At 41.7% G+C, this 26,876-nt stretch overlaps 1 protein-coding gene and 1 long non-coding RNA gene across 20 annotated transcripts in view; one reads left to right on the forward strand and one right to left on the reverse strand.

Annotated features, from left to right (window-relative positions):
• The window catches only part of KLHL9 (kelch like family member 9), a 53,560-nt gene that overhangs the window by 22,047 nt on the left and 4,637 nt on the right, over positions 1-26,876 (reverse strand). For 3 of the 19 annotated variants that reach the window (XM_060155162.1, XM_060155159.1, XM_060155158.1), the window contains exons 2-5: positions 25,857-25,941; positions 19,076-19,121; positions 16,811-16,857; positions 15,317-15,406 (exon numbers count right to left, since the gene is read on the reverse strand). The gene's annotated coding sequence lies outside the window, so the exon portion shown is untranslated. Of the gene's footprint in view, positions 1-1,064; positions 2,276-5,529; positions 5,693-6,664; positions 6,882-9,805; positions 10,018-11,853; positions 13,960-15,316; positions 15,407-16,810; positions 16,858-18,178; positions 18,226-19,075; positions 19,122-24,391; positions 24,524-25,856; positions 26,115-26,876 lie in introns of those variants that run through there. The other 16 variants (XR_009541610.1, XM_060155165.1, XR_009541607.1 and 13 more) reach the window with 13 other exon arrangements.
• LOC132523694 (uncharacterized) lies at positions 4-26,538 on the forward strand. Its single transcript, XR_009541611.1, has 4 exons — positions 4-98; positions 1,719-2,588; positions 5,480-5,576; positions 26,037-26,538. It is a non-coding gene; the product is annotated as an uncharacterized LOC132523694 (long non-coding RNA).

The raw sequence follows: 26,876 nt of genomic DNA on the forward strand, positions 1-26,876 counted from the left end.
AGGACTCCAGCTTGACTGTAGTGTAGAAAGAAGAGTTATTAGTGTCCTGGACAAGAAGCTCAGGACATTTACCAGGTCTGATCTTCTCATTTTCTCTGGTAAGAATTTTATAGACTAAACAGAAATTACCCAAATTTCACTGGCAATGTGAAGCCTTCCTCTGTAAGACTGTCAGCGTCATCCAAATGCAGGGTCATTTCTGTCTTTATTTAAAATTTTGACATTTTCTTCAGCATGTATGTTGTGGTGTTTTCATTTTTATATATTGCGTTAAACTATGATTTATCTTGATCACTTTGATTTGGTGCCTTCTTACATTCCATGCTTGAGGGAAGCCCTCCCTTTCTTTACCCAAATAGCCAGGAAATAGATTTCGAAGTAATGTTGTGATCTTCCATAGCTAAAAATATAGGAATGTCCCATTTCTTGTTACCCTCTGCCCCATCTACATTTTAAAACCCATTTCCTGGTCCCCATAACATTTAAAAACACCTTTGTCTTAAAATAATATCACCAGAGGTGGCCTGAGACTGAGGATGAGGGAAGGGACCGTTTATCTCATTTATACTATTCACAGAGCAGCCATTTCTCCTCGATGCTGGTTCTCTGCAAATGTTTCAAGTGCTGTAGGATTTCTCTCCTTAATGTACCAGACACTGCTCTAGGCCTGGAAACTTGGGCTTTGCTCCTTCGCAGTCCAGAAGGCAACCCCTCTCCTGCAGTTTGCATTTGGGGCCTCAACACGCAGACCCCTGACAGCGTTAAGGGAGCGGCAGTCAAAGCCTCTCTTGGCGGGGCTGATCATGGACTCTGCAAGTTACTATATGTCACATTAATGCTAAAGGCAGCTATGTTCACTAAATTCAGATTCTCAGACTATAATTTGCAAACTTCATTTAATCTTTACATTTGCCTGTGTGACAACTACTTGAGTTGTCTCAGTTTTTTAGAAGAGGAAATTAAAGTCTGATGTCAATTAAATTCAGGAGCCCCAGATTTTGTCAGAGTGGAGCCTTTTGCTGCTCCCAGGCCCTCCTCTTCATCAGCTCTGAGCACTGGCCCTCAGCTGCACTGAGCACATGGTGCTTCCCTCATCCTAATCCTGCCTCTAAAGTCTGTCTTCCCTGCTCCCTGGAGGGCAGTCACCATCCCTGCCTTACTTTTCTGGAATCCATATTGCCAAGCACAGTGTCACATATATATGTGGTGAGCACACTTTTGGTGACAGAAGGAAGAGAATGGTATGAATTAGACCATAGTGTTAACATTTATGCCACTCTTATCCATAGACTATGTCTGGAAACATGATCTATGACTCCTATAAAGTCATGTGGAAGAATTCAAATCTAATGTCTTAGCCCCTTTAAATGGGAAATGGAGAGAGGCGAGGCTAGTTGTATTTTGGTGCATTACAAAGCATGAACGTACAGTAAAATGTCAAATGTCTAAGTACTCTTATTAGAATTTAAAAAGACACAGATTGAGACTCAGATTTTATTTCAACCTTGGGTCTCATTTGGATGAGTACATCCTATTGGATTTATACTCTGTCCTTTTCCATGAATGTGTTTAATTTCCAGTGTAATACACAAAAAAGGCATTGAAGTTGCGACATTATCTGTTGCCGATAAATTGGAGAGAAATTGGAAAAAGTGGAAACAACATTGGCATGAGTACAGAATTGAGAACCTTGTACTATTTAAGAATCTCATTTGCAGGCAGGTAGTCAGAGCAGCTGGATACAGGCTCCCACAGCCAGACACCTGCATCACCAGGCTCACCGGGGCCTGCCACCCTCCTCACTGAGGACACCCAGGATGATGTTCTCCAGCCCTGTCTGCACCCCTAGCTGTGACCAGCCCCGAACCTTGGCCTGCCAAAGCAGGAGACCCTCACAAGTTCTGCACCTAATGGAAGAATCTTTCCATTGTTTTCCTGCCTGAAGGACAAGAATGTTTTCAGGTTCCTCCAGGAGCAGCCAGTTGCAAATAGCTCAGGCCACCTCTTTCTCCATGCAGTAATCTAGCAGATCTTCAACTTTTTCAGCAGAGAGGGATGATAATCCTCATTGGACTGATCAGCAGCTAGAATTGTTGGAGACCTGTTTGGTGCAGAAAATGAGATGGAAAGACTTTCTGAGCAATGAGGACTCCAGCCAGACTTTGAAGAACTCCTTCCAAAGTACCAGCCTCAGGGAATTCCCTGGTGCTCCAGTGGTTTGGACTCGGCGCCTTCACTGCTGTGCCTCGGATTCAGTCCCTGATCCCACAAGCTGCTGGACGTGGCCAAAAACAACAAAAAAGGACAAAAAAAAAAAAACCCAAAATAAACACAAAGTACCAGGGTCGATCTGAGAAGCAAAGTTCACAACTGCTGTGCCTGGGACATTGTCATACTGGAAGTTAAGACATGAAAATCAGTAAATGCTTTCTTTGTATTAATAAGCTCATCAGAAAACTCAGGAAGTTGAAAAGGAGACTTAAGCTTCCACAGTATGTCTCATCTACAGTCCTCCCTCAGTACCCGAAGGGGAGAGGTTCCCGGACCTCCACGGATACCTTGGATCTTCAAGTTCCTTATATAAGCTGGTATAGTATTTGTATGTAACCTACATACATCTCCCATATACTTTAAATCACCTGTAGATTACTTATAATACCTAATACAATGTAAATGCTATAAATAGTTGCTGGCACGTGGCAGATTCAAGCTTTGTTTTTTGGAACTTTCTGGAACTTTTTTTTCAAATATTTTCAACCTGTAGTGGTTGAACCCATGTATTTGGAGGGCTGACTGCACTTATTAGTGGCCTCAATCTTGTAAATATTTACTCAGTTCAAAGGCTTTTCTGTCTGCTTCCGTTAAAAAATATATTGAGTCATTTTGGCAGATTTTTATCAATAATAAGAAACTGTAGTTTTGAATAGAAAGAAATTTCATTTTAATTTGTAAGAATTAGTATTTATTATCTTAGGATAATTGCTATATTTGCAAATTTTACTATTTATGTTATAGTATGACAAGCTTTGCCTTTTGTTTTATTTTGCTTTGTGGGGCTGCTTTATATATTAAGTGCTCAGTCTTAACTTTTTTTTTTTTTGGCCGTGCGCGGCATGTGGGATCTTAGTTCCCTGAGCAGGGATCACACCCATGCCCGCTGCAGTGGAACCACAGTCTTAACTGCTGGACTGCCAGGGAAATCCGCTGAATCTTACTTTTGCTTTTATTTTCTTATATTTTTATTGGAGTATAATTGCTTTAAAATGTTGTGTTAGTTTCTGCTGTACAATGAAGTGAATCAGGTATATGTCTACAAATATCCCCTCCCTCTTGGACCTCCCTCCCACCCATCCCCATCCCACCTAGGTCATCACAGAGCACCGAGCTGAGCTCCCTGTGCCAAACAGCAGGTTCCCCCTAGCTATCTGTTTTACACTTGGTAGTGTATATACATCAATCCTAATCCCCCAGTTTATCCCACCCTCCCCTTCCCCCTCCACCATGTACACACATCTGTTCTCTATGTCTACGTCTCTATTCCTGCCCTGCAAATAGGTTCCTCTGTACCATTTTTCTAGATTCCACATATATGCGTTAATATACGATATTTGTTTTTCTCTTTCTGGCTTACTTCACTCTTTTGCTTTTAAAGAGGTGCAAAGTGCCCTTAAACCTTCAGTCACCCTTAAAATCCAAAAGGCATATAAATAGTTTCGTCAATTCTGTTTATGTTTTTGCCGATATCCCAGTAGGAACTGAAAGGAAGTGCCATGTTTTGATGCCATTTCTTTCCTGGAAACTTGAACTTGCCACCATGGGAAACCACTGCTTCAGCCAGCAAACATGGAATCACCACACAGAGCCTATATCTTCTCATTTTTCACTCTGGATCAAAATGTCACACAGGTGCTTCAGATTGGCAAAGTCTTATTCAAGTGCCTGCATTCTATCTGCAAAGGAGGCTAGAAATTTGCATTGGGTCTCCTACATTGGTAAATTAGTGTTCTATTGATGCATAATTAGTAACCTAAAAATTTAGTGGCGTTAACCACTAGTCTATTACCTAACAGTTTTTATGAATCAAGAATTTGAGAGCGCTTTCAGTGGGCTCAGGGTCTCTCATGAGGTGGCGGTCAGGATGTCAGCTGGCCTGCAGTCACCTGAAGGCTTGACTTGGGTTGGAGGATCTGCTTCTAACATGGGTCATTCACATGACCACTGGCAGGAAGCCTCAGTTCCTCATCACAGTCACCTGAGCCCCTCCACTAAGCTCTGTGATGTGTCCTCACAACAGCTGGCTTCTACCAAAGTGAGTGATGAAAACTAGAAGTGGAGAAGGCAGTAAATTGTTTTATGACAGAGTCTTATAAGTTACACACCATCACTTCAACCTGTGTTGTGTATTGATTAGAGGGAAGTTGCTACATCAAGCACATAGTCAAGGGAAGGGACAGGGAAGAGTATGAGACAGTCTGTGACTATATTTTAAAACAACTGCAATGAAAGAAATAGGATTCATAAGGTAGGCATATCCCTTCATGTAGGAAGGCTGTTGTACAGATGATGGGTGGCCATGAGTATGATGTCAGAAGAAGAATCTGTGATGATTTATTGGCTATGGGCTTTGAGGAAGTTGAGAACTCAATGATAATGTCCATGTCTCTATCTTGGGCTGCAGAATGATTGGGGCCCATTCACACAAGGAACATAGAAGGGCGAGAAAGTTTGGAAAATATGTATTCAATTTTGAACACGTGAAGTGGAGATATTCTAGATATTCTAGCATGTAGAAATATGGATCTAATGTTTGGAGATAAGATTCTGGGGAAAGACATGCATATGGAGGTCACAGTCATAGAGAGGACATTTGGAACTATTTGGGAGGTTGAGAGTGTATGTGCAGAGAGGATGAAGTGTGGGACTAGCATGGAATTTTGAGGAACACCAATTCCCTAAGATGAGAGGGAGCAGTCAACAAAGGAAGGAGAGGAGGAAGGGCAGAAAAGCAGAGGATGGTGGTGACACGGAGACCAGATGAGCGTCAGACCTTAAGATGGAGGGCGTGGTAACAAGTGTCCGATGCTTCTGAGATGTCAGCTGAGGCTGCCTGACAGCAATCTCTGATCTCAGTAACATGTATTGATAGTTTATTATAAACTTTGGCTGAGCAGTTTTATTAGAACAGGGAGGTTGAATCCAAATTATGGCAATTGGAGGAAGGAGGTGCATGTGAAGAAATAGGGACAGATAATCCAGAGAACGTTGAAGTTTGGGTGTGAACAGAATGACAGAAGCAAAATAATACTAACAAGTGGTCATAGGGCTGAGCAGTAGTCATGTTTAGGATAAAATGAAAATTAAGCACATTTAACGTTGATCAGAACTAGCCAATAAAAAGAAAGATGTTGATACAGGAGAGAGGATGTAACTGATAAAGCATAAACATCTTATTAAAGTCCCCTCTGCTTTTCTATCAAAGGAATCATTCTGAAGAACTAAGCCTTCTGGAATTGTCCCTCTGGTGTCACAGAGGTTTTGCACCCTGAGGCAGTGCGCCAGGCTGAGGCTTGGAATGGGTAAGAAGGACTTTATTTTACAAAGTGATGTAAAGTCTAAATGTGAGAATGGCGATGGGCCAAACTTCCATCTCTCTTCTCTGGCTGATCAGTTTCATCAAGGATGTTTATCGATGCTGAGGATGTAAAAAATGTGTTCTTAAAATCTATGTGCTTGCATGCCCCTGGATAATAATCATGTACCCTCAGGGATACCAGTATCTAGGTTTGAACACTGATATACATATATGTATATATGTTAATATTTGTTTATTTATTTTGGCTGCACTGGGTCTTAGTTGTGGCACAGGATCTTTGCTGCGACATGCGGGATCCTTTAGTTGCGGCATGTGGACTTCTTAGTAGTGGCATATGGATTCTTAGTTGTGGCATGCAGGCAGGATCTAGCTCCCCGACCAGGGATGAAACCCAGGCCCCCTGCATTGGGGGTGTAGAGTCTTACCCACTGGAGCACCAGGGAAGTCTCACTTATTCTTTTTTTTTTTTTAAATTTGAAGGCCATTGAACCAGTGGTACCCTAAGCATGGACTGGTCTAAGTATTTGCATCAACAGTTCCTTTAATCAATAACCAGTCTTAATGAGGGCAGTGAAAATAACCACTTGCTGAACTTAGTGACCAGTGAAAGTCTGTGAAGTTCTGTATCTCAAGAGCCAAAATATTTTCCCTTAATCCCTGAGTTTCCTGTCAAGTTGTTAATGAAGAAAAAGACCCCACTTGATTCGAAGGTCTAAGTTATATATTATTTATTTTCCTGTTATTTTTGAAAAGGTCAGAAGGAAGATATTTCTTTTAAATGTAATCTGCTCGGACTTCCCTGGTGGCGCAGTAGCTAAGAGTGATATTCAGAGTGATACTCAGAGTGATAGCACTTCTCGTATGAAGGCTCGGTCAGCAAGGCAGAAGCAGCATTACCTTTTATGACCACGCCTCAGAAATCACAGTATCATTTTTACGTATTGTAGATGTCACAAACCCATTCAGATTCAAGGAGAGAGGAATTAGACAATATATCTCTTACTGGAGGATTTTCAACATTCCAGAAAAATATGTGAAATGAGGGAAATGTTGCTGCCATCTTTTAAAAATACAATCTGCTACAGTCCATAAAATGTCACATCCTTTCACATGTAAAATACATTCATCACTTCTCAAAACCTTCCAAAGTCTCATCTTATTATGGCAAAAATCCAGGTCCAGAGTTTCACCATCTCCATCAGATCAAGGTGTGGATGGAGTTCCTCAGGCACAGTTCCTCTAGCACTGCTCCTTGAGTGCCATTCTTCTCAATGTGAAGCCCTGTAATCTAAATAGAGAGGTTATTTGTTCCTTTACTCCCAACATGCAATGGTGAGGCAGGCATAAGATACTGTAATAGTCCCATTCAAAATGGGGTAAAGCAGAAAGCACATAGCAGTCACGGGCCTATTGTAATTCGGCTCCCTATTAGGGCAGGTGGTGTCAATGTTCAGATTAGGGCTCAGTTCTAAGTCTCTGGGAGTTATTCTCCAAGGCTGATTTTTCTCCTTTCTGGCTTCTTGGCTCTGCCTTTTAAGTTATCCTTCCTTTCCCACAAGAAGTGCTTATGTTTTACATCGTGTAGACTTCTCATCCTGCTTCCTTTCTGGAAAAGTTTGAGGATCTGAAGCCCTCTTTATTGTGTATGCTATTACTTTCAGTCTAAGCTGATATAATTACTGTAACCATTTACTGGTTTGCTGTATATCGGTTTATAATGAATGCCATTGGATAAGAGGCACACCCACAAATCTCTTCAGATATATACCCTTTTTCACCTTGGGCTACCCATGAGTCTCCAGTGAGACAGCAAGTTGGTGTTTTAGAGCCCTGTCACTTAATGGAGAGAATCTGTGAGGCATTCCCTAGGATCCTCAGAAGGCCCTTTGTTTGTCTGAAAGACTCTCTGAGACACCACCTAGATCTTTCTGAAGTCTTAAAGGATTTTACACTCATACTCAATCTGATCTGATAAATAGGGCTTGTTTGTTTATTGTTGTAGACCTCCACTCACAATACAAACAAACAATGGCCCCAGTACTATAGCTTTGAAACAAATGACTCCAAAATCTATCACCCAAAATAATCAATGTCTCATCTCACAGATTCTGTGAGCCAGGGATTCCCACAGGGCACGGAAGGAAGGGCTGGCCTCTGTTTCACCATCTCTAGGGCGTCAGGAGCACACTCCACTGGGTGGCTGGGATTGACCTGGCATGTGGTAGGCACTTTCACTTGCCTGTCTGATGCGAATGAGTCTCAGCTGGGACCTCAGCTGGTACTGGGTACAGAAGCACCTCACGGTGACTCTCCTTGTGGTCTGGTTTTTCTGTGAGCGTGGTAGACTCAGTGTAGTTGAACTTTTTAAAAGGCGCCTTGGGCTCAGAAGTGAGTGGCCCAGTAAGCAAGCTATTATGACCTAATCCATTGGTTCTGAGGGCAGTGTTGTCCCCGAGGGCACGTTTGGCAATGTCTGGAGACGTTTTCAGTTGTTACAACTGGTGATGAGGGCTGATACTGGCATGTAATGGATAGAGGCCAGGGATGCTGCTAAACACCCTACAGTTCCCACAGCACAGCAGCCACAGCAAAGAATTATCTGGCCTCAAATGTGTGCACCGCCAGGCTCGATAAACCCTAACCTACCTTTGGAAGTCATAGAATATTATTTCCAACAAATTTTTTTGTAAAACATTGACACTCTGTATGGTTAGTCAATTCAAGATGGCTGTTCGCTTGCTCTTCGTGCATCCCGTGCTAGACCAGTCCCTGCTTCACTCACACCCCGCTCACACCAACGTGTTTGCCCCCTTCCCCACCAAGTGATTGTTCTAAAGCTTAGGCCAAAACAGCTCGACCTGCTAGTTCATAAAAGGGAAATATCTGTGGTGGTGATGGTCATTAACCTGAGGGGTTGTGAGAGACCTGCCCCAGCTGCTGGTGTCCTTGGTAACTGATGAGCGAACCTGAGGTCAGTTCTCCCTACAAATGGTAGTCTCCTGTGTCCGGGAGGAGTGGCAAACATGGCTGCCGGCCGATTGCGTTTCACGGCTGGGTGTTCTTTGAGGACCTTTTAATACAGACACGTAAGACCCCTGTCCAGTAGACCACTGATGTCTCTGCCACTGCCTCTGGGCTCTTTCTTGGGTCTGGAGATTGGGCAGCTATAAGGCTTGCAGGCCTGCAGGGTGCAGCTCAACAGTTGGCGAGCCAGCCAAGAACCCAGAGGCCGAGGATACTCCGGTGAGTGCTGAGATGTCGGGAAATAATGACGGATAACGGGGTAGGGAGGGGGGATGATCCCAAGGTGGCCATCCACTGGCAAGTGGGACCTGTGGCAGCTGTCTACCATGAGGCATGTCTTTCTCGACCCTTATGCTGATGATATCCTGTTAACCTCAGAGGCTCCTTGCAGTTTAAAACTAGCAGCCCTGTGCTTGTGGCCGATCTGACTGCCCGGGACTGGCTGGTGAAGGCAAAACGCGAGGACCTGGGTTTCCTATCCGATGGTTTGGGGGTTATCTGTTTGGTTAAAGGAGCGTACCCCCAACCCCAAACCCCTAAACAGTTAAAAGCCACAGGCTTCAGGGATATTAACTGAGGACAGGCTTGTGAATTGGGTGTGGCCACTTTCCCGGCAGGGTGTGGTTTGGGCCTTTGGCGATGGCAAAGTACTAATACCCTGGCGCTTCTGGGCCCAGCTGTGGAAGGGGGCGGAGCCGTGATGTAGTGCGTTGGAACAACAGTTCTATGCAGTTTGCAGTGTCTTACAACAGGTGGAAGCCGTTACAGAAGGCTTCCATGATGCGTAGAGCAACGCAAAGGACCACTCTTCAGGATCTAGGACAGCTGTGGGAAAGAAACAGGACTCCCATTGTTACCGGGCCCTTTCCAGATTCTTGGGCAGCAGTACCACAGAAATGATACTACTTCCACAAGACTCTTAGGCAAGCAAAGATTTTTATTAAAAGAGACAGCTTGGGCTTCCTTGGTGGCGCAGTGGTTGAGAGTCCGCCTGCCGATGCAGGGGACACGGGTTCGTGCCCCGGTCCGGGAGGATCCCACATGCCATGGAGCGGCTGGGCCCGCGGGCCATGGCCGGCGGGCCTGCAGGCCCGGAGCCTGTGCTCTGCAGCGGGAGAGGCTACAGCAGTGAGAGGCCCGTGTCCCGTAAAAAAAAAAAAAAAAAAAAAAAAAAAGAGCTTGTGCACAAGGGAGAAGGCTGGGGTGGGGGGCGGAGGAAAAGAAGCAGCTTCCTGAGTGGAAGAGGCCAGTTGCTTTTATAACAAAGGGGAGGGTTTGTGTCATGATCCCTGACAATTTCCAGAGATCGTTACACATCTTGGTTCAGCAGCAGGAGGCTCCATGGTGGCGCTCAGGTTACGGAACGCTTCTGGGAGGGGAAAGGAGTGCGTGAGGAGCTTCTGCAAGAGAGCCCCGGAACAGGTAAGGTTGAAATCTGTAGTTGAGCTTCTTCCCTTGTGGCAACTAGGTATACTCGTTAATGTAACAGAGATCATCTTTTATTCCTGGGAGGATGTTGTCCCCCTCTCTGATCCCACCCTCAGGACTCAGGACCCCTTGGCCTTTGTTCTCTAGCTTGCAAGATCTGTTTTGCCCAAGACCGTTGTCTGGTCTTTTTTTCAAAATGGCTGTACTCTTTCTTGTCTTCCTTTCTCACCATAGACATCGATATCAACCAAGGAATCCCACTTTCTTGGCTATGCAGTTCAGGAATGGCCTGGTAAAGATAAGTGCTGGTATTTCCACCTGCCTTCCAACCCTGCTGATGCCTTGCTAATTGAAAGGCTCCATTATTTGGCGCCGGCTGTGGGGACTGAGGGTGGACAGGCGGTATGGTACTGCAGGCCAGGACAGAAACCACAGGTAGGGGTGTTGTTATCTCAGAATGCTGTTAAGGCTTGTATTTTGCTTACTGGTCACGACCTCCCTGTATTGTATTGCTAGACTTCCTCGCTAGGCTGAGGGCAGGGAATCAGCTTGTGGACTGGGCCACCGTGGTGGCCAGGCTGCAAAATGAGTCTGATGGCTGGGTGTGCAGCGAGATGCCATGGGAAATCCATCTGGCTCATGCCGCCATAGGGGGGGCAACTGAAGACTTGCCTTCTTCCTGCCCTGTGTGCCAAGGGCCTAGCTTACTCTTGACACTTCTTAGCAGCTGTTGTGTGTATTGCATTTGTGGTATCTGGTTGCGGTGCGCCGCTATGTACCTGACCCCGGGGGTGTCTCAGAAGAGGGGCGGATGGAGATCATAAGGGTCGTGTAGGGTGCGTAGGGGTGGGGTGTGTGGTCAGGACACTCAGGACGGCTGTTCTCTTGCTCTTCGTGCATCCCCCGCTAGACCAGCCCCCACTTCCCTCACACCCCACGCCCACCAGCCTGCTCGCCCCGGGCCCCGGGCCCACCTAGTGATTGGTCTAATGCTTAGGCCAAAACGGCTCCACCTGCTAGCTCATAAAAGGGAAATATCAGTATCTGCTCTGATGTTGGTCATTAACCTGAGGGGTTGTGATGGAAGGGCCTCTGCTACTGGTTTCCTTGGTAACTGATGAGCCAATCTGATAAAAATTGCCTGTATAATAGTAGCTTCCCTCAAATAGGTAAGATTGCTGCCACGTCTTGCTTGCTGTCCACGGGGTGTCGCTGCAGGACCTTTTTCTTAAGATTCCCTGTCCAGTAAGACATTGATGTTTCCACTGTCTGTGGGCTCTTTCTTAGGTCTTCAGGCTGGGCAGCCACGGGGCTTGGAGGCCTTCGGGGTGCAGCCCAATACAAGCCTTTCCATTATTTAAAGAGGGATGAAGTAGACCAACCTCAAGTTGGTGAGAAATGGCATAGTTTTCAAGGCACACATGGGGTGGGAGACAGCATTGTTGCTGTCCTTGGAAGATAAAATCTGTCAGAGTCTCGCTCTATTTCTCTAGCTATATGGTTTTAAGTTGTGCGTTCTGCTCTTAGAGCGAAGACTATGAAATATGTTTTTATCTTCCAGGAAGTCTTCAGAATCAGTGCTTTTGATAATCTTATTTCAAGGGACTTGGGTACAAGATGTGTTCACATTGCTGAGGTTTTTTTAATTTTTTTATGCTTTGATGCCAGTATTTCTTTTTTTCAACATCTTTATTGGAGTATAATTGCTTTACAATGTTGTGTTAGTTTCTGCTGTATAACAAAATGAATCAGCTACACATATACATATATCCCCATATCTCCTCCCTCTTGAGTCTCCCTCTCACCGTCCGTATCCCACCCCTCTAGGTGGTCACAACAATGCTGAGTTTTTAATGTACAATATGTCTACACTATAGCTATGAGAATATTATGGACAGACCTAAATCTCTGGACCTTTTTTCTTGTCACATTAGTTGAAGGAAACAGAGCTTTTCTCAAATCTTTCAGATATTTTTTGAACAGTTAAAAACATTACTTATATGCATAAAGTAAAAGGGAGCATATTCCACCCTCACCCTCCAAAAAAATTAGTAGCGTCCAAAAAAATTAACACCAAATTCTCTTCTCTCTGACCACTAAGAGCACAGTTGAAAGACTGCTAGTTCTCTCTGGATGCTCTCACATGACTTTCTTTCCTGGAGTTGTAATGAAGCCCAGCTAGACACCCCAGGATCAGCTCTATAGTTAACCCAAGTCAGGTGTCCTAACTTGCAGCAAGTGAGAGTACTCACCATGAAGAACCATGATGAGGCTCAGTAGGAAGGAGGGGTAAGGGGATTTGTACATGCTTTGAGCTTGGTTTACCTGATTCTAAGGAACTCAGGGAAGAGGGTATCAGTTCAGGATTGAAATGTTTGAGCTCATGTGAACTAGTGTTTTTTCTAAAGGTTCTAGGAACACAGTGGAGCTTGGGTAGTCCTTGCTGCCTTTTTTTTTTTTTAATTATTTTATTTTTTTAATGTACTTTTGGCTGTGTTGGGTCTTCGTTTCTGTGTGAGGGCTTTCTCTAGTTGCGGCGAGCGGGGGCCACTCTTCATCGCGGTGCGCGGGCCTCTCACTGTCGCGGCCTCTCTTGTTGCGGAGCACAGGCTCCAGACGCGCAGGCTCAGTAGTTGTGGCTCACGGGCCTAGTTGCTCCGTGGCATGTGGGATCTTCCCAGACCAGGGTTCGAACCCGTGTCCCCTGCATTGGCAGGCAGATTCTCAACCACTGCGCCACCAGGGAAGCCCCTTGCTGCTTTCTTACAGTCACTCTAAAGCTGAGAGGGTTGTGTTGTTGGCCACATTTCTTTAGAAATGTTAGGAAGATCACCTTGTGTTCCCCCACGCAAGGGAACTAAGGAGAATCCCATTCCTGTTTTTCTTTGGAAAATATAATGCCAGGATAAATGAGGAATGCAGCGTATGAAAACCCACTGTATGAAGCTTTGCATCTGGTTTGGGAATCAGGTTGCTGCTCTGTTGTATCAAAGTGACCACATGGCTCAGATCCTTTAAGATGATGATTAGAGATGTATGAGAAAATAGATAATAGTCTATGATGTGAGAGAACAGTGTTTCTCAGCATTATATTCTGGGTATTAATAAAAGCCGTTTTTATAGGTCACCTTGAGTAGAAGAGAACTGTTGAGACTGTGGTAGAGGTAAGGTCTGGGGTGTAAAGTCATTCCTATGGGATGGACAAAGGCTATTAAGAGTTAAATTGTAGTACTGTTGAGATTTTTCTTTTGACCATGCTCTTCTGAAAGCCAGCAGTGGGATGGTGACAGTAAAGGATACTAGAGAAAAATTAACCACTCTTTCTATGCAGGGATAGAGCATTGGAGTGGCAGGTTATGCATTTTTCTTGTGCCTGATACCACCATCTTCAGTCATCTGCACATCTCTCCAAATAGAATGGTGTTGGTCCAGCAACATCACTGATATAGTAAGTAACCCAGGGAAGTGAGATTATGGATAGGAGAATAATCAGTTTTAATGATGTTTTAACAAAACATCCAGCTAGTGACTTGATTGTAGTTCGAGACTGGTTAGTAGCAGTAACGAGATGACCCCAGTTCTACCACTGTCCTGAACGAAGTCCCCTTGCGGCTCCTGCCTCTGCACACAACCAATGCTTCAGCAGACTTAGGTCATTCTCAAAGTTATAATCCTGATCGCTACCTAGATCTTGATGGGGCTTCTCTACTGTGCCCCAGTAGGTAGTCCACATCAGCAGGTTGTCCACTGGGAGCTCTGACCAGCTGCAAGCACCCAGCAGGATATGTAAAAACCCATTTCTGGACACTGAGTTTGGGGGCTAACTAGAGGCATCTCCTTGAGCTTGGTCTACACACAGCAGTATTCCTCCCAAATGATAGCCAGGAACGTGTTGCACATGGCTGGTAAGTGTACTATGAGGTAAGTGGTAGGGGTGAATGAGAAATGCAGATATGGAAGATGGAGAAGTAAACTAAGTGGACAATGTAAGTGGAATCCATAACCCACTCCCCTTATAGGATGAAGTAGGAAAAGTTGAGGGCACAGGTTAGCTCATTAATGGAGAGTCAGTCAGACTGGAAAGTTAGAAAACCCTCTTTCCCCATTCTCTGAGCTTAAGTGATGCCTTTGAGTGGGCCTGTATACATAAGATGCATAGAAGGTTTGTGAAATCTGTGTTATCTGGAGAAGGATGGAGGGATTAATAACCAAACACTCTGCCTAGTAGGAAGAAATGAGTTGTTTTTATGGATCACTAATTCCTGGCTGGAATGTGTTGGCTTCTAAGTGATAAAGTATCCTTCCGAACTAAGATAAAAGTTCAGTCAGTAGAAATTAGACTTGCCCTCCATTCACAAATATAGACTCTGCTGATGGGCTCTTAGGTGAAACGACGCAAAAAATGATAAACCTCTACCTCTATAGTCACAGCCTCCTGGAAGATGGGCCAATAAAGAGCTAGAATACTGCATGAACTTAAAATTGGGAAAGGGCTGTATACACAATGAAACATCTGAGCTCAGGTAACAGACCTTAACTGCCATCAGCAGCTTTATATTCATCTTGTTCTAATACTGTATTAAATAGAACAGAAGGAACAAGGAAGGTTATAGAAAGTGCATTTTGACAGGCTTCAGGAGGCATAATTAAGAGGTCACCTGTTTTCAATCATATCCATCCTGGGAGAAAGAATACTCAGTATGAGAATATTCTGCTCTGAGACAGTGTTTTGGAGATAGAGGAAATGGGTAGTTCCCTAGCCAAGAAATAGGCTTTCTTGGAACCCAGGGATGGTACTAAAAAGAATTTGGATCAGCTGGTCCAGAAGCCACTCTGTATCACACACGTGTGCTATGTATGTGTTGTTGTCTGGGGTGGATGAAAGCTTTGTGGGTAGAGCAGTGATCTGATCCTAGCATCTGCATGGGCAAACCAATATATAAAAGTTCTCAGAATATTATAAGTTAATCAAGTTTACTTATACCTGGATATTTGCACATTAAATTCTTTCTGCCACTGAAAAGATTTACTCTGTTAGTGTGATACTTTGTAAGCTGAAGCTCTTTAGTTTACAATCCATTAAAAAAACCACATAGTAGTCGGTGTGAATGCTTAGAATCCAGATGAAATGGTGCAGATTTTTTATAAAACTCAAATTATATGAATTTATCAATAAGATAAAGGTCAAAGATATTTAAATCTGTGTTTTTGTGTTGTATCAAAGATACTCTCTTTGGCCAAGATGGTGGAGTAGAAAGACCCTGAGCTTACCTCCTCTCATGAGCACACCAAAATCACAAGTACTTGCAGAACAACCATCAATGAAAAAGACCAGAACCAACCAGAAGAGATCTTCTAAAACTAAAGACATAAAAAAGGAACCACGATGAGAATGGGTAGGAGGGGCAGACTTAGATATAACCATGTCCCATACCCCCCGGGATGGGAGACCCACAAACTGGAGAAGAGTTGTATTGCAGAGGTTCTCTCCTAGGAGTAACTTCTGAGCCCCATGTTGGGCTCCCCAGCCAGGGGGTCCTGCACCAAGAAGTCGAGCCCCCAGAGCATTTGGCTTTGAAGGTCAGTGGGGCTTTATTTCCCCACCAGTTGAGGCTCACAACATTGACTCCCCTTTTAAAGGGCACAGAATCTCCCTGCAGTGGGACCCAGGGAAAAAGCAGTAAATTGACAGAAGCCTGGGCCAGACCTACCTGCTGGTCCTGGAGAGTCTGAGAGAGGTGGCAGTGGGGGGCCGGGGGGCTGCAGCTCACCCTGGGTACATGGGCACTGGCAGCAGCCATACTTGGGAGCTCTCTCTACCACGTGGACACTGGTGCGGGCAAGCACTGTTGTGGGATCCTCTCTCTAGCTCATCAGTGCCAAGACCTGACCCCACCCAACAGCCTGTAGATGCCAGTGCTGGGACACCTCAGCCCAAGCAACTTACTAGGTGGGAACACAGCAGACAGGCTGTATAAGGACCTCCAAAGCCCACAGAGGCCTCTAGACATGGCTCCACCCACCAGTGGGCAAGCACTTGTGCTCCAGACCAGCCTTACCCATTAGGGAGGCAGACACCGATTCAAAACCACAGTTCTCCAGCCAATGGACCCAGTCTACCCACAGCTAGCTACACCCTGCCCTGGGATAAGCTGGTCCCCAGCCTTGCCCACTAGCAGGCCAAAACAAGCTTGGGGACACCCTGGACCCTGTACCCAACTGTGTCAGGAACCACCTCCCCCAACCCCCACTAGTGATCTGACACCAGCTGTGTGATCCCTGGGCCCTGCAGCCAGACTCCAGGACCTGGCTCTGCCTGCCAGTAGTCCAGCACTAACCTTGGGACATGGGCAGGCAACAGCCCCAGAGTCTTCTGGACCTTGGCTCCACCTACCAGTGAGCCAGCACTAGCCCTGTGTCCCCCCTGGGGTCTTGCAGTCAGCTTCCCAGTGACAAGGCCCCACTAACCAGCAGCTGGCAGCCTCTGCACCAGGCAGGGCCTGGCAACCAACCACACTGCGGGCTAACGAAGCCTACCAGACCTCCCACATAGTCAGCCCACTACAACAGAAAGACCCACACAATCCTCATGGGGGAAATGCCTAGAGCATATAGCATGGGAAGTGAGATGGGAGTGCACTGCTGGGACGCATAAGACATCTCCTACAGAAGGCCCCTTCTCCAAGGTCAGGAAACAGACAAAATGAGGTTGCTGAGGAACATGTTCCAGACGAAGGAAGAAGGAAGTGGAGATACACAACTTACCTGAGGAGAAGAATTCAGGGTAATGATGGTACAGATGATCAAAGAACCTGGGAGAAGAATGGAGCGAGAAGTTAGACGTTTTTAACAGAGTTAGAAAATATACAGAACCACCAAACAGATATGAAGAATACAATTACTGAAATGAAAAATATATATGAAGGAATCAACAGCAGACTAAATGATACAGAGAAATGAATCAGTGAGCTGGAAGACAGTCATGTAAATCACTGCCACTGGAAAGAAAGAATGAAAAGAAATGAGGACAGTTACAGATACCTCTGGGACTACAATAAGCACACTAATATTTGCATTATAGGGGTCCTAGAATGAGAAGAGAGAGGGGGAAAGGAGCTGAAAACACATTTGAAGACATAATACTTGAAAACTTCCCTAACCTGGGAAAGGAAACAGTCACCCAAGTCCAGGAAGCACAGAGTCCCATAGAGGATTAACCCCAAGAGGAACACACCAAGACACATTGTAATTAAAATGAGAAAAATTAAAGAGAATATTAAAAGCAGCAAAAGAAAAGCAACAAACATACAAGGGAATCCCCATAAGACTATCAAGTGATTTTTCGGCAGAAACTCTGCAAGCCAGAAGGGAGTGGCACAATATATTTAAAATTATGAAAGGGAAAAACCTTTGCTATGGTACTTGAGGAGGGTGTTTGCAGCCAAGAATATCTAGCAAGGCTCTAGAGGAAAAACCTTTGCTATGGTACTTGAGGAGGGTGTATCCAGCCAAGAATACTCTATCTAGCAAGGCTCTCCTTCAGATTTGGTGGCAAAATCAAAAGCTTCATGTACAGGCAAAAGCTAAAAGAGTACAGCACCACCAAACCAGCTTTACAAATGATAAAGGAACTTTTCTAGGCAAAAAAAAAAGTGACAACTAGAAACAAAATTATGGAATGAAAAGCTCACCAGTAAAGGCAAACATACAGTAAAGGTAGGAAATCATCCAAGCACAAAGCTAGTAGGAAGCTTAAAAGACAAAAGTAATCAAATCGTCTATATCCACAATAAGCAGTTAGGGGATACACAAAACAATTATATGTAAAATATATCAAAATCAGTAATTGTGAGGGGAGGAAAGTACAATGCATTTGAAATTAAGAGACCAGCAACTTAATCCTGTGTGTGTGTGTGTGTGTGTGTGTGTGTGTGTGTGATATACAGATTGCTATATAAAAACCTCATGGGAACCAAAAACCAAAAATCTATAATGCACACACAAAGGAAAACCAAACAACATTAAAGATAGCCATCAAATCATGAGAACAAAAGAAAAGGGGAAAAAAGACCTACAAAAACAACCCCTAAACAATTAACAAAATGGCAATAAGAATATCATGTTGATAATTACCTTAAATGCAAATGGACTAAATGCTCCAATCAGAAGACACAGAGTGGCTGAAGGGACACAAGAATAAGGCAGGTGTGTGTGTGTGTGTGTGTGTGTGTGTGTATATACACACACACACACTGCCTACAGGAGACTACAGATTTAGAGACACAGAGTGAAGGTGAGAGGATGGATAAAGGTATTCCACACAAATGGAAGTCAAAAGAAAGCCATAGTAGCAATACTTATCAGACAAAATAGACTTTAAAACAGACTGTCACAAGGGACAAAGGACACTACATAATGATCAAGGGATCAATCCAAGAATAAATTATAATTGTAACTATATATGCATCCAACATAGGAGCACCTATATACATGTATGACACACATTAACAGACATAAAAGAAGTTGATGGTAACACAATAATAGTAGGGGACTTTAAAACCCCATTTACATCAATGGACAGATCATCCAGACAGAAAATCAATAAGGAAACACTGGTCTTAAGTGACATATTAGAGCAGATGGGCTTAATTGATATATATAGAGAGGATTCCATTCGAAAGTAGCAGAATACACGTTCAAGTGCACGTGGACCATTCTCCAGTATAGATCACATGCTAGGGCACAAAATAAACCTCAGTAAATTTAAAACTGAAATCATATCACGCATCTTTTCTGACCACAACACTATGAGACTACAGGTCAACTACAAAGTTGTGTTTTGTGCAAAAAAACACAAACACGTGGAGGCTAAACAATATGCTGCTAAACAACCAATGGATCACTGCAGAAATCAAAGAGGAAATCAAAAAATACTTAAAGGCAACTGAAAATGAAAACAATGCAATCCAAAATCTACAAGACGTAGCAAAAGCAGTTCTAAGAGGAAAGTTTATAGTGATACAAACTTACCTCAGGAAACTAGGAAAGTCTCAATCTTTCTTTACACCTAAAGGAACTAGAGAAAAAACAAACAAAACCCAAAGTTAGTAGAAGAAAAGAAAGATCAGAGCAGAAATACAGACTAAAAAACAAATGAAACTCAGTTGAACTGAAACTCAATGAAACTGAGTTGGTTCTTTGAAAAGATAAATAAAATTGAAAAACTTTAGCTAGGCTCATCAAGAAAAAAGGGGAGAGGGCCCAAATCAATAAACTCAGAAATGAAAAAGGGGACGTTACAACCCAGATCACAGAAATACAAAGGATCCTAAAAGACTACTACAAAACTATATGCCAGTAAAATGGACAAATCTTAGAAAGGTACCATCTCCCAAGACCAAATCAGGAAGAAATAGAAAATGTGAACAGACCAATTACCAATAGTGATACTGAATCAATAATTTGAAAAACCCCCAACAAAGTCCAGGACCAGATGGCTTCACAGGTGAACTGTACCAAACATTTAAAGAAGGATTAACACCTGTCCTCAAATTAGTCCCAAAAATTGCAGAGGAAGGAACACTTCCATACTCATTTTATGAGGCCAGCATCACCCTGAAACCAAAACCAAAGATACCACACACACACACAAAATTACAGGCCAGTATCACTGATGAAGATAGTTGCAAAAATACTCAAAAAAATATTAGCAAACTGAATCCAACAATACAGTAAAAGGATCATATATCATGGTCAAGTAGGATTTATCCCAGGGATGCAAGGACTTTTCAATATCCACAAATCAATGTGATACATGATACAGCACATTAAAACTGAAGAATAAAAACCATATGATCATCTCAGTAGATGCAGAAAAAGCTTTTGACAAAATTCAACATCCATTTATGATAAAACTCTAGAAAGTGGACATAAAGGGAACATAAGGTAATAGAGGCTATATATGACAAGCCCACAGCTAACATATTCAGTGAGAAGTTGAACGCATTTCCTCTAAGATCAGGAACAAGACAAGGATGCCCACTCTTGCCACTTTTATTCAACATAGTCTTGGAAGTCCTAGAAAAGTCCAGAAAGGAAAAAGAAATAAAAGGAATCTGAATTGGAAAAGAAGAAAAACTGTCACTATTGGCAGATGACATGATACTATTCACAGAAAATCCTAAAGATGCCATCAGAAAACTACTAGAGCTAGTCAGTGAATTCGGTAAAGTTGCAGGATACAAAATTAATATACAGAAATCTCTTACATTTCTGTATACTAACAACGAACTATCAGAACAATAAATTAAGTAAACAATCCCATTCACCATCATACCAAAACAAATAAAATACCTAGGAATAAACCTAGCTAAGGAGGTAAAAGACCTGTACTCAGAAACTGTAAGACACTTATGAAAGAAATTGAAGACATCACAGATGGAAAGAAATACCGTGTTCTTGGACTGGAAGAATTAATATAGTTAGAATGACCAAACTACCAAAGGCAATCTACAATTCAAAGCAATCTCTATCAAAATACCAAGAGCATTTTTCATCAACCTAGAACAAATAATTTTAAAATTTGTATGGAAACACAAAAGACCCCAAATAGCCAAAACAATCTTGAGAAAGAAGAATAGAGCTAGAAGAATAATGTTCTCTGACTTCAGGGTATATTACAAAGCTACAATAATCAAGGCAGTATGTACTGGCACAAAAACAGACACATAGATCAATGGAAAAATATAGAGCCCAGAAATAAACTGATGTATTTATGGTCAGTTAATCTATGACAAAGGAGGCAAGAATATACAATAGAGAAAAGGCAGTCTCTTCAATAAGTGGTGCTGGGAAAACTGGACAGCTACATGTAAAAGCATGAAATTAGAACATCCTCTAACACCATATACAAAAATAAACTCAAAGTGGATTAAAGAGCTAAATGTAAGGGGCTTCCCTGGTGGCGCAGTGGTTTAGAGTCTGCCTGCTGATGCAGGGGACGCGGGTTTGTGCCCCGGTCCGGGAAGATCCCACATGCCGTGGAGCAGTTGGGCCTGTGAGCCATGGCCGCTGAGCCTGTGATCCGCAACAGGAGAGGCCACAACAGTGAGACGCCCGTGTACTGCAAAAAAAAAAAAAAAAAAAAGACCTAAATGTAAGATTGGATACCACAGAACTCCTAGAGGAAAACATAGGCAGAACACCCTTTGACATAAATTGTAGCAATCTTTTTTTTGATCTGTCTCCTAAAACAAAGTAAATAAAAGCAAAAATAAACAAATGTGACCTAATTGAGAAGATTTTGCACAGCAAAGGAAACCACCAACAAAATGAAAAGATAATTTATTGATTGGGAGAAGATATTTGCAAATGATATGACCTATAAGGTGTTAATATCTAACATATATAAACAGCTCATACAACTTAACATCAAAAAATTAACAGCCTGATTAAAAATGGGAAGAACTGAACAGATATTTTCCCAAAGAGGAAATGCAGATGGCTAAGAGGCACAGGAAAAGATGTTCAACATTGCTAATCATCAGGGAAATGCAAATCAAAGCCACAATGAAATGTCACCTCACCCCTGTCAGAATGGCTATCATCAAAAAGAACACAAATAACAAATGTTGGTGAGGCTGTGGAGAAAATGGAACCCTTGTACACTGTTGGTGGGAATGTAGATTGGTGCAGCCACTGTGGAGAACAGTACGGAGGTTTCTCAAAAAACTACAAATAGAACTACCACATGACCCAGCAACACATATCGGAAAAAACAAAAACACCGATTCAAAAAGATACGTGTGGGACTTCACTGGTGGTCCAGTAGTTAAGAATCCACCTTCCAATGCAGGGGACATGGGTTTGATCCCTGGTCAGGGAATTAAGATCCCACATGCCACAGGGCAACTAAGCCTGCATGCCGCAACTACTGAGCCCATGCACTCTAGAGCCCACACGCCACAACTACTGAGCCCGCATGCTCTGGAGCCTGCGCGCCGCAATGAAGAGCCCGTGCGCTGCAATGAAAGATTCCATGCGCTGCAATGAAAGATCCCACATGCCACAACAAAGATCCCACATGCCGCAACGAAAATCCCACATGCTGCAACTAAGATGCAACCAAATAATTTAAAAAGATACATGCACCCCAATGTTCATAGCAGCTTTACAACTGCCAATATACAGAAGTAAATGGATAAAGACGTGGTATCTATATACAATGGAATACCTCTCAGCCAAAAAAAAGAATGAAATTTTGCCATTGGTAGCAACATGGATGGACTTGGACGGTATTACACTAAATGAAATAAGTCAGACAAAGACAAATACTGTATTACTTACGTGTGGAATCTAAAAACCACAACAAACTAGAGAATATAACACAAGCAGACTCACATATATAGAAAACAAACTAATGGTTACCAGTGGGGAGAGGGAAGGGGGAAGGGGCAATACAAGGGATAGGAGATTATGAGGTACAAACTATTACGTATAAAGTAAGCTACAAGGATATATTGTACAACACAGGGAATATAGCCAATATTTTATAACAACTAAATTGAGTATAACATTTAAAACTATAAATCACTATACTGTACACCTTATATAATATTGCACATCAACTGTATTTCAATTTAAAAAATTTCTTTAATGGAACCACAGGAAAAATTTTTTTTCTCTGAATATCTGGCCCTCTCTATACACTAAGAGTTACCATAGGGATTTTGTATTCATTTATTTGAGTATCACCTGAAGACAGAACTTTCACATACACAATAAAAACTTCTGCTGGTTTTTGTCATTACTGTTTTTTTAAAAAGCCTACATTTTTTGTAATCCATCTAACTAAGGATTTTGACTTACAACCAGTAGGTGGCAGAATAACATCAACCCCTAGAAAGTAGTTGTTCAGAGACTGTTACCAAGAAAATAGAGGAACTATCTATTATTAGTGCATTTGGTTAAGGACCACAACATAAGCAGTTCTGTAGTGTATGCAATCATCTTTAGTGAATATCTAAGTCTTTTTTCAACCATCATTCTGCCATTCAAATATATGCTTAAAAATGGATACTAGCAACACAGATTAGGTATCAAAATCGGGGGAGAAATTCCAAAACATTCATTTTTAAAAGTATGGAAATTTCCCTGGTGGTGCAGTGTTTAAGAATCTGCCTGCCAATGCAGGGGACACGGGTTTGATCCCCGGTCCGGTAAGATCCCACATGCCACAGAGCAACTAAGCCCGTGCACCACAACTACCAAGCCTGCACTCTAGAGCCCACGCGCTGCAACTACTGAGTCCACAATGAAGAGCAGCCCCTGCTCGCCACAACTAGAGAAAGCCCATGCACAGCAACAAAGACACAACACAGCCAAAAATTAACACATGTATGTGGAATCTAGAAAAATGGCACAGATGAGTTGGTTTGCAAGGCAGAAATAGAGACAGATACAGAGAACAAACATATGGACACCAAGAGGGAAAAGTGGGGGATGGGGTGGGAGGGGATGAATTGGGAGATGGGGCTTGACATATATACACTAATATGTATAAAATAGATAACTAATAAGAACCTGCTATATACATAACACAGGGAACTCCACTGTACGGTGGAAACTAACAACATTGTAAAGCAACTATACCCCAATAAAAAAAATTGTTTTTAATTAAAAGAAAATAAAGAATACCTCTCTTTAACAAAGGAATTTAAAATTCTAATTCTAGAATTATCCCTATTAAAATTACCTACAAGGCACAATGCCTCGTGTTACAACTATAATCTGCTGGAAGTATTAACCAATGCTTTAAATTATGATACAAATAATATGAAACAAGGTTTTTATACTATGCAGATAACATGACTCTCTAAGGTAAAAAAAGAGAATCCCCCAAAATCCCCTCAAAATGTTAAGAATCAATGAGAGTAATAACAAAAACATGGTAAATTCATGTATTTCCTACTACTGCAATAGTTTGAAATATAATGTGAAAACAAAACCCCATTCAAAACAGCAATCTACATGCCAAGGACAACTTGAATAAAATATCATTATAACTGAAGAAAAAGACCCTAGTTTGCCCATATTATAAATAAGACCTTTATTACATGATGTTTACAAAGCATAAAAATTCAGTGAGAAAGTAAAGATTATTCAAAAAGTTGTGATGGAACAAGTGGATAATAACTTGGAAACAGAATACTAGTAAAAAGCTGTATCCATAACAATAACATAAAATACCAGGGTAATTACACCTTCACATGATGGGGGGAAGTTGTGCAAGACAGCATTAAAAAAATGACAAAGGAAAAACTAATTTCACTACATTACAAAAAATACCTTGGGGGCTTCCCTGGTGGTGCAGTGGTTGGGAGTCCGCCTGCCGATGCAGGGGACACGGGTTCGTGCCCCGGTCTGGGAAGATCCCACGTGCCGCAGAGTGGCTAGGCCCATGAGCCATGGCCGCTGAGCCTGTGCTCCACAACGGGAGAGGCCACAGCAGTGAGAGGCCCACGTACCGCAAAAAAAAAAAAAAAAAAAAATACCTTGTATGTTAAGACATGCACTCAAAGAAACATGGGAAAATACTTGCTGTAAAGATAAATAGTCTTAATATAAAAGGAATTTTCATAAATTTATTTTAAAAATTCATCTTCATTTCAACCAGAAAAAAGAAAAGCTATCTGAACAAGAGACAAGCAGTAAATGCTACCTTAGCACGTTAAGAATAAGCACTGACAAAGCAATAGAGGACAAGGAACGTGACATCAGTACTATGTAAAAAAAATTATCACCAAAAGGTCAAAATGCAATAAAAGACAGACATATTTGACTATTAAACTGAATGTGTCAAGGTGGTCAAAAGGTACAAATAAGTCCTGGGGATATAATGTTCAGCATGGTGACTATCAATAATACTGTATTGTATATTTGAAAGTTGCTAAGAGTAGATCTTAAACGTTCTCATCACAAGAAAAAAATTGTATTAACTATGTGTGGTAATGGAAGTTAATTAGACTTATCATTTCATAATATATACATAGATAGAATCATTATGTTGTATGCCTGAAACAAATATCATTATATCTGAATTTTTAAAAATTGAATAGCCCAGCCCCCCCCAAAATGACATAAATTGAGGAAAAAAGTCTTTGTAGCTAATAGGATACTTAAAATAATAGACAGGAACAAATCATTCACATATGAAAAAATGCACATGCTCAATAAGCAAAAAATTCAGTGTTTCCAATAATTAAAGAAATATAAATCCAAACAGTAAGATAACTGGAACTGCCAAGATTGCCTTTGAAATAGTCACTAAACATATTCTGGTGGAAACGCATAGTCACACAATCCTGGAAATATTTTTCAAAAGCCTAAAAAAGCCTACACTATTTGACTCAGATTTTACTTAGAACTTATCACAGGGTAATAAGAGAGAAAATTTTTTGAAAGAATATTAAATTTGCTTAATTTATGATAAAAAATTGGGGGTAGATATTTAAACATATAACCATAGGGAAATGGAAAAAAAATATGAAGGCACATTCATGGGTGAAATACTGTATAGACATTTAACACTTTCAAATAAAAGAACTTGTGAAAATCATTAAGACAAAACTAAAGTAAAAAATTATGCAATACAATGACAGTAACAAATATCTTACTAAATGCTTCTCTGTGTATGTTTTATGCTAATCACTTTATAATATTATCTCCTTCCAATTCTGATATAGATAACAATTATTAATGCCCACCACCAATCCCATAGACAAATGAGAAAATGAAGCTTAGGTTAACTTACCCTAAGGTCTTTCAATCGTTGAGCTGCAGATAGAACGTTGGTTTTACTTCTGATAGTATGCTTCTGTAGTTTTGAATGAAATTTTCTGTAGGAGTATATTTTGTCTTTATAATCAGAACAAGATAATTTTAATTACAAACCAGAAAAATTTGAACATGATTAAATATGTTTGCTTTGCAGGTAATCTACAGAAATACTACTCTTGACAAGTGGGAAAAAAATTAAATATGGATTTTTATCTGGTTTTAAAATGGAATGTTTTTCTTAATGCACATGCATTTGATAATTAGGAAAAAAGCACCTTACATATTATTTTCTAATACATACAGATTTTAGAAAACTTGGAGAAAGCCATAATGAAAGTAGTGTGTGCCTTTGGAAACTGAACTTACTTCCTTTTATCATCCAGATTTTAGCTTAAGTTCTGACATATTTGCAAAGTATTTGACAAATGTCTGTACATATATAAATTCATAATATACCTAGTATTAACATGTTACTTTTGACATGTGGAATCACTGATAATTTACACCCTCTGTTCACTTTCATTTTCCTGTACTTACTGTAATAGGAATTATTTTTATAATCAGGAAACTTAACAAAAGCTTATTTTTGAAACTATCAGAAAAACTAAAACAAGAAATAAAATGTTAACAGAATGCTTTACATGCTTGCAGCTTTTATCCTCTTTTAAATATTTTTCTAAATGTTCTGTAAAAAAAACTATCAGCTTGTAAAATAAAGATATCTTTCCAATCATTTTAGTCACCTCAAATTTCTTTATCTGTAAGGAAGGAATTCCAGATTTAATTAGATTTAATTAGCATAACACCAGTCAGCTGTTTTATGATTATCAAGAGTCCTGTCAATTGCAGAAAGTTATACAGTAAAAGAATGAGGGGTGGGATGTGTGAGGCTGGAGGCAGGGGGTAAAGGTGGAGCAGTTAACTTACCTGGCTGAACAATATTTAGTTAATTACAAAGCAACACAGTCAAATGTAATAGAAGGCAGAGACCTTT

The sequence above is a fragment of the Lagenorhynchus albirostris genome, chromosome 7 (assembly GCF_949774975.1).
Source record: "Lagenorhynchus albirostris chromosome 7, mLagAlb1.1, whole genome shotgun sequence".
NCBI classification, from domain to species: Eukaryota; Metazoa; Chordata; class Mammalia; order Artiodactyla; family Delphinidae; genus Lagenorhynchus; species Lagenorhynchus albirostris.